The sequence below is a fragment of the Cnephaeus nilssonii genome, assembly GCF_951640355.1.
Source record: "Cnephaeus nilssonii genome assembly, chromosome: 5".
NCBI lineage: Eukaryota > Metazoa > Chordata > Mammalia > Chiroptera > Vespertilionidae > Cnephaeus > Cnephaeus nilssonii.
Genome location: NC_137076.1, coordinates 94,811,045 through 94,818,542, shown reverse-complemented (window position 1 = coordinate 94,818,542; position 7,498 = coordinate 94,811,045). Strand labels below are relative to the sequence as shown.

The following is a 7,498-nucleotide window of genomic DNA, read 5'->3' as shown; positions in this document are numbered from 1 at the left end:
AAGGACTGAGCTAGACATAGGACGTTACCTCAGCAAAAACAGACATGGTCCCTACTTACATGGAACTTAGAGGGTTCTGCCTTGATCAACTCGATCACTGGTGGTACCATTCACTAAGAGAGGAGGAACAGGCTTAAATGGAGAAAAACAAAGATCAGAGAAAAATAAAGTTGATGAGTTCCACTTTGTATCTGTGGACATACATATGAAACAGCCAATGGAGATTGTATGTATGGCTCTAGAACCCATGAGGAAAATTTGGGCTGGAGATAAGGAGATGGTGATGACTAGTATATACAAGAAAATTACCTTTATTCAGAACAATGCCTATGAGAAGAGGGGTTAAGAATTGGGATTCCCTCCACCTTTTGGTCTGGGGAAAAACCCTAAATGTGACACTAACTGAAAACTGGGACAGACTGTCTTCTTGTTAAAGTCAAACTGGCTGAGCCTGGCACCAAGAAGCCCAGGGGTGGTCAATAAAGGTTAATTGAATGAAGGAATGACTCAAGAATGCAAGCAAATGAAGCCCAGTGGGTAATTATCTCTCAGATATTTGCTATAAAATGGAGAAAACATTTGCTCCCTCCTTTTCTTAAGTAGCTCCACTGCCCCAGAATTAAGTCTCCCATGATTCAATGACGAAGTTTAATCCCAAATTTTCGCTTAAATTAGTTGCTCACTATCCAAATAGAATCTCTCCTTGGATGACTAGCACTCCTGTCTTGAGAGGATTAAGACGTTCAGTGCTTCTATGTAAACAGACATTTGATATCACCAGGCTAGGGTGGTTGTGAAGTCATGGTGATAAGGAAACAGGATGTGACAGCCACATGTGTACTTGACTATTTTTCACCCCTGGAATTTATATATGAGGGATAGAGAGAAATTAATCAGAGGTAGCCATTTCACATCACATAAGAAACCTCTGGCCGAGACCGGTTTGGCTCAGTGGATAGAGCGTCGGCCTGCGGACTCAAGGGTCCCAGGTTCGATTCTGGTCAAGGGCATGTACCTTGGTTGCGGGCACATCCCCAGTAGGGGGTGTGCAAGAGGCAGCTGATCGATGTTTCTCTCTCATCGATGTTTCTAACTCTCTATCCCTCTCTCTTCCTCTCTGTAAAAAATCAATAAAATATATTTAAAAAAAGAAACCTCTGGTATTGGAAGCCAGGAAAAGTAAGATGTACAGTGAGATGTGCAGAAATATGCCAGTGACAGACTGCAGAGGTAGTAACTCACTCTTCCATTTACTATCTATGTGACCTAGGAAAAGTTACTTACCCATTCTGTGCATCAATTCTCTGAGCTATAAATTGGAAGCACTAATAGCACCTATTGCAAAGGATTGGGGTGAAGATGAAATGAGATAATGCAAGTGGAGCGCTCAACATATGGCCTTACATGTTGTAAGTTCTCAATAAATGTTAACTAGTGTTATTAGTTTCTTAGGGCTAACACAAAGTTCATAAGTAGTACACAAAGTTCCCTTATAACTATTGCCCAGCTTCCTAATGTAAACATCATCCATCATCATAGTGTAATTATATGAACCAGGAAATTAACATTGGTACAGTAATATTAACTAATCCATAGACCTTATTCAAATTTTGCCAATGGTCCCACCAATACTTTTGTGTGTGTGTGTGTGTGTGTGTGTGTGTGTGTGTGTTTGTGTGGTTTTTCCGCCAATCCAGGATCCAATATTGCTTTTGGTTTCACGTCCCAGGAAACATCCCTCCAATCTAAGACAGGTCCTTGGTCTTCCTTAATCATTCATTATCTTGACATTTTTTTGAAGAGCAGCAATCAGTTCTTTTGTGAAATGTCCTTCAATTTGAGTTTGATGTTTCCTCATGATTAAATTCGGGTTCTGCATTTTTGGCAAAAATCCCACACAAGTGATATTGTGCCCTCCTCAGTGAATCGTATCAGGAGGTTTGTAGATTCCATGTGTCCCAGAACTGGTGGTGTTAACTTGGATCACTTAGTTCAGGCGGTATCCACAGGTTTCCCCACCATAAAGCTACTATTTTTTCCCTTTGGAACTGATATATCTTGGCACACCAACCCTGCTGAGTCTACTGGCCGACCTGGCTCCCTTCCCCTCTCTCGCCCAAATGGAGGCGGGGAGAACACTGGGCAGCCCATGGGAGAGGATGAATCTGAACTTCTGCACTGCCCCTAACTCCACAAGCACCAAGTGGGACTTGGCTTGCTTCAGATTCCCCCAGAATCCAGCCAGATAGATCCCACAAGTGGGTGAAAAATTGTAGGAGAGCAGACTTAGAAAATAAAACACCTAATCAAGTACATAAACATTATCGATTATGTGCCAAACACTTTGAGACCTCTATGATCTGTACAACTAATCCTTATAAGACAGTTCTTGGAGATAATGCAACACCAATGATATTTGATCTTACCAGTCATTTGTACAATCTACAGAGTAGACACAGAAAACAAAAGAACTGAGTGTGAAGGAAGATGGCTGATGACGGGAAGGCAGGCTGCAAGATACTGTGTAAGAAAACAAAGGGAGAGTGTGTGGTCGCACGGGGAGTGTTTATTGGTGAGTTGAGGGACAGCTATACTCCAGGAGACGGTGGGGGACTGCTGGATGGGGGTCCCCTGACCGGGCAGCCCCCACTGCTGCTGGCTTCCCTCCCGGAGTGACCCGCTTGGACGCAGAGACCGCACCATCTTGAAGGGGAAAGTGGCTGTTATCGGAAGCCTGAAAGTCTACAACTACGGCACCCACCGAACAGCTGCGAACCCGAGAACATCGGTCCCCAATTGGCGCAAACACAGGGATTCAGAGGAGCTCTACACTCCTCCCACGGAAAGGTCGGATTTTGCCTGGGATAACCTGAGGTCTCTGGTCCCAGCAGGAGAGAGAAACGCATACACTGCAGAAGCTGGAGGACAGGGGGAAGTCTACGTCTAGGAAAATCCGTGGCTGTTGGGGCTGGCGTGATCCGTGAATGTGGAAGGGGGTCCTCAGAGCTGCTAACAGAAGGGAACTCATCTTGATCTGACACAAAAGGACAGCCTAAAAATTTTTAAAGTGTACTGGCTGCTTAGACCCAAGGGGGAAAAAAAGACTGCACAGACTTGCGTGCAGCCCCGGAGTTCGCACACTTATGCTGGCTCTTTTTTTCTTTTTTTCTTTTTTAAAATCCTTGCTTCTGATTACTAAGCCCAATACATAGGATCACCCAACTGGGGACACCCTAAGAGACTGCAGGGGAAAGTTGTTTTTCTGGAACCTGGAGATCAGAGCGGGGAATAACCATCAGAGAACCAGCTCTCAGGCAACCCACTCCCACAAACCGGTATTGAGTGCCACAGGGAAAGCAGGATCTAAGCACTGGCTAGAGAGGACCTATAGACCCGGAGGTCAATCCAGAAACACTACCACCCAGGGGTTGAATCACAGATTGACTCTTGTGTAAACACAAATAAAGGAACACAAGAAATTAAGACACACTGCCTGCTTAAAAATCAGGAATGGCTCTCTTTCCAGCCGGCACCGAGCAATGGGTATCTCTTGGGACAACTGGCACAAGCGCCACAAGACCAGGGGCAAGAGAAAGCCCTACCACAAGAAGCGAAAATATGAGCTGGGACGTCCTGCTGCCAACACTAAGATTGGACCCCGCCACATACATACAGTCCGAGTGCACGGAGGCAACAAGAAGTACCAAGACTTGAGGCTGGACGTGGGCAACTTCTCCTGGGGCTCAGAGTGTTGTACGCGCAAAACAAGGATTACTGATGTTGTCTAAAATGCATCCAACAACGAACTGGTCCGCACCAAGACCCTAGTAAAGAACTGCATCGTGCTCGTTGACAGCACAGCGTACCAACAGTGGTACGAGTCCCACTACGCACTACCCTGGGCCGAAAGAAGGGGGCAAAGCTGACTCCTGAAGGGGAAGAGATTTTGAACAAAAAAACAATCAAAGAAAATTCAGAATAAATATGATGAAAGGAAAAAGAATGCCAAAATCAGCAGTCTTCTTGAGGAGCAGTTCCAGCAGGGCAAGCTTCTTGCATGCATCGCTTCAAGACCAGGCCAGTGTGGCCAAGCAGATGGCTATGTGCTCGAGGGCAAGGAGCTGGAGTTCTATTTGAGGAAAATCAAGGCAAATAAATCCTCTTCCCTCCTGTCTTAGCTCATGTAATAAAAGTGTTTATTCAATTTTTAAAAAATAAAAATAAATAAATAAATAATTAAAAAATCAGGACTGGCTTACAACCCTGAGGATCAGTGGAACACAGGGAACTGCAATACTGTCCTGACTAAGAAACAGGCATGCCAAACAGAACAGTAGAGGAAGTGAATGACCTTCACTACTGCACATTTTTATTTTTTTATTTTTTTCATCTTTTACTTGAGAAACTAATTTTTTTTCTTTTTTCCTCTCTTGATTTTACCTTTTTAATTAAATTTTTATTTTCAATAAGTATTATTACTACTACTATTTTACCTTTTTTTTAAAGTGTCATTTTATTTTCTCTTTATTTTACTTTGGGATTAGTGTTCTACATTCTATTTTCATCTTCCCTTTAGCATCATTTTACTCTATCTCAACCTTACCTTTATACCATCACTCTCTTCCTAACTTTACCCTTTTGTTGTCCTGTTTCTCTTACCCTTTTCCTGCTTTAGATTTTCCCTATTCCTTCCATTTACCCGTTAAAATTTCACCTTACTTTTATATCTAATTTTCAATCCCCTGCTCCAAGTCCATACACACCTCTCTCTTCTCTGTCTTCACTATCCAAAAATTTTTTTCTCTGTCCTTTTGTTGTTGTTTGCTTGATTGTTGATTATATCAATTTTTTATGCTTGTTTGTGAGATTGTTTTGCTTATTCTTTTGTTTTGTTTTGTTTTTGTTTGTTTTTTGCTTCGGTTTTCCCTCGCCTCACTTGATATTAGTTGTTGTTTGTAGTTTGTATTCATCTCCAGGTACTTGTTGCTGGCATTTGTTGGGATTAGTGGCTGTTCTATTGGAATTTTCTCCCCATATATATAGTTTGTTCCCCTCTTCTTTCTTATTCTCTTTCTTTTCTCTCTTACATTTTTTTTCCCTTTTCCCAATTTCATTTTTGCACTCCTTTCTTTTTTCTCTCTCTCTTCTTCTTTCTCTCCTATCCTCTAATTTGCCTTTCTCTGGTGGTCACCTTTATTTGGGGTTATTAATATCGTGAATATATTTCTGTTCAGTGCCTTGTATGTTGTACCTGGTTGTGATGTATTTTGTGCCTTTAAATCAACGCAGGAGAGAGAAACCTACATAACCAGACACCCAGAGAAGAGAGACCATGGGGAGACAAAGAAACAGCTCGCATAAGAAACAAAAGCAGGCATCACCAGAAAAGGAAGTAAATGAAATGGAGGCAAGCAACCGGTCAGAGAAAAAATTCAGAGAAATGGTCATAAGGTGGCTGAAAAGAATGGAAGACAAATTCGACAATATGTGTAAGAACCAAGAGGAAATGAAGAGGAACCAAGAAGAAATGAAAAATGACTTTGCTGATGTAAAGAACACAATAGAAAGCATCAAGAGTAGACTAGAAGAAGCAGAGGACCGCATCAGTGACCTAGAAGACAAGATAGGAAAAAATACCCAAGTAGAGCAGCTTCTAGAAAAAAAAATTAAAAAGCAGGAGGAGAGCCTAAGGGAACTTTGGGACAACACAAAACAAAACAACATCTGCATAATAGGGGTTCCAGAAGGAGAGGAAACTGAGCAAGGAATAGAAAACCTGTTTGAAGAAATAATGGCAGAAAACTTCCCTGATATAGGGAAGAAAAAACCGACACAAATCCAAGAAGCTCACAGAGTCCCAAGCAAAATGAACCCTAAAAGACTGACACCAAGACACATTATAATTAAATTGGCAAACACCAACGACAAAGTAAGAATCTTAAAAGCGGCCAGAGAGAGACAGAAAGTTACCTACAAAGGACCCCCATCAGACTAGCGACTGATTTCTCAACAGAAACTCATCAGGCCAGAAGGGAATGTAATGAAATATACAGTCATGCAAAGGAAGGGTCTGAATCCAAGAATACTGTACCCAGCAAGGCTATCAATCAAAATTGAAGGTGAAATCAGGAGCTTCAGAGACAAAAAAGGACTAAGGGAATTTTATACACCAAACCAGCAATGCAAGAAATGCTAAAGGGTCTACTGTAAGAAAAATAAATAGGAAGCGAAGAAGGAACTCAGGGGTAAAGAATAAAAATGGTGACAAATAAGTACCTATCAATAATAACTTTAAATGTAAATGGATTAAATGCCCCAATCAAAAGACATAGGGCAGTGATGGCAAACCTATGACACGCGTGTCAGCACTGACACACGTAGCCATTTCTGATGACACGCGGCCGCTGATGCGGCCGCATGCCGAGGATGAACACTTGCTGCTCCTGAGGATGAAACATTTGCGAAATAATGTTTTTTCCTCAAAGTGACACACTACCCGAGTTATGCTCAGTTTTTTGGCGAAGTTTGACACACCAAGCTCAAAAGGTTGCCCATCACTGACATAGGGTAACAGACTGAATAAGAAAACATGACCCATATATCTGCTGTCTACAAGAAACCCACCTCAGAAAAAAAGACGCACACAGACTGAGGGTGAAGGGATGGAAAAAGGTTTTTCAGGCGAATGGAAATGAAAAAAAAAGCTGGAGTAGCAATACTTATATCTGACAAATTAGATCTCAAAGTGTAGGACATAACAAGAGATAAGGAAGGCCACTTCATAATAATAAAGGGAGCAATCCAACAAGAAGAAATAACTCTGGTAAACATATATGCACCCAATACAGGAGGACCCAAATACATAAAAAAAAACTCCTGGAGGATATTAAGGTAGAGATTGACAGCAATACAATCATAGTAGGAGACATTAATACCACACTATCACCATTGGACAAATCCTCTAAACAAAAAATCAGCAAAGAAACATCAATCCTAAATGACTCACTAGACCAGATGGAATTAATTGACATCTTCAGAACATTTCACCCCAAAGCCACAGAATATACATTCTTCTCAAGTGCACATGAGTCATTTTCAAAGATAGATCATATATTGGGTCACAGGCAAAGTCTCTTCAAATTCAAGATGATAGAAATCATATCAAGCATTTTCTCAGATCACAGTGGCATAAAACTGGAAATCAACTACAATAAAAACAATCCAAAAAAATCAAACACATGGAGACTAAACAGCATGCTATTAAACAATGACTAGGTTACCAGAGAGATCAAAGAAGAAATAAAAAACATCATGGCAACAAATGACAATGAAAACACAACAATCCAAAATCTATGGGACATAGCGAAAGCAGTCTTGAAAGGGAAGTTCATAGCTCTACAAGCCTACTGCAAAAAAAAAACAACACAAGAAACAATGGTAATAAATTACCTAACCCTACAACTCAAAGAGAAAGAGAGCAACAAGAAAAGCCCAGTGT

General features: G+C 41.4%; 1 pseudogene across 1 annotated transcript; it reads left to right on the top strand.

Annotated features, from left to right (window-relative positions):
* The first annotated feature begins 3,539 nt into the window (after positions 1 to 3,539).
* LOC307099099 (small ribosomal subunit protein eS8-like) lies at positions 3,540 to 4,178 on the top strand (annotated as a pseudogene). Its single transcript has one exon. The product of its transcript is annotated as a small ribosomal subunit protein eS8-like (transcript).
* Positions 4,179 to 7,498: the final 3,320 nt, after the last annotated feature.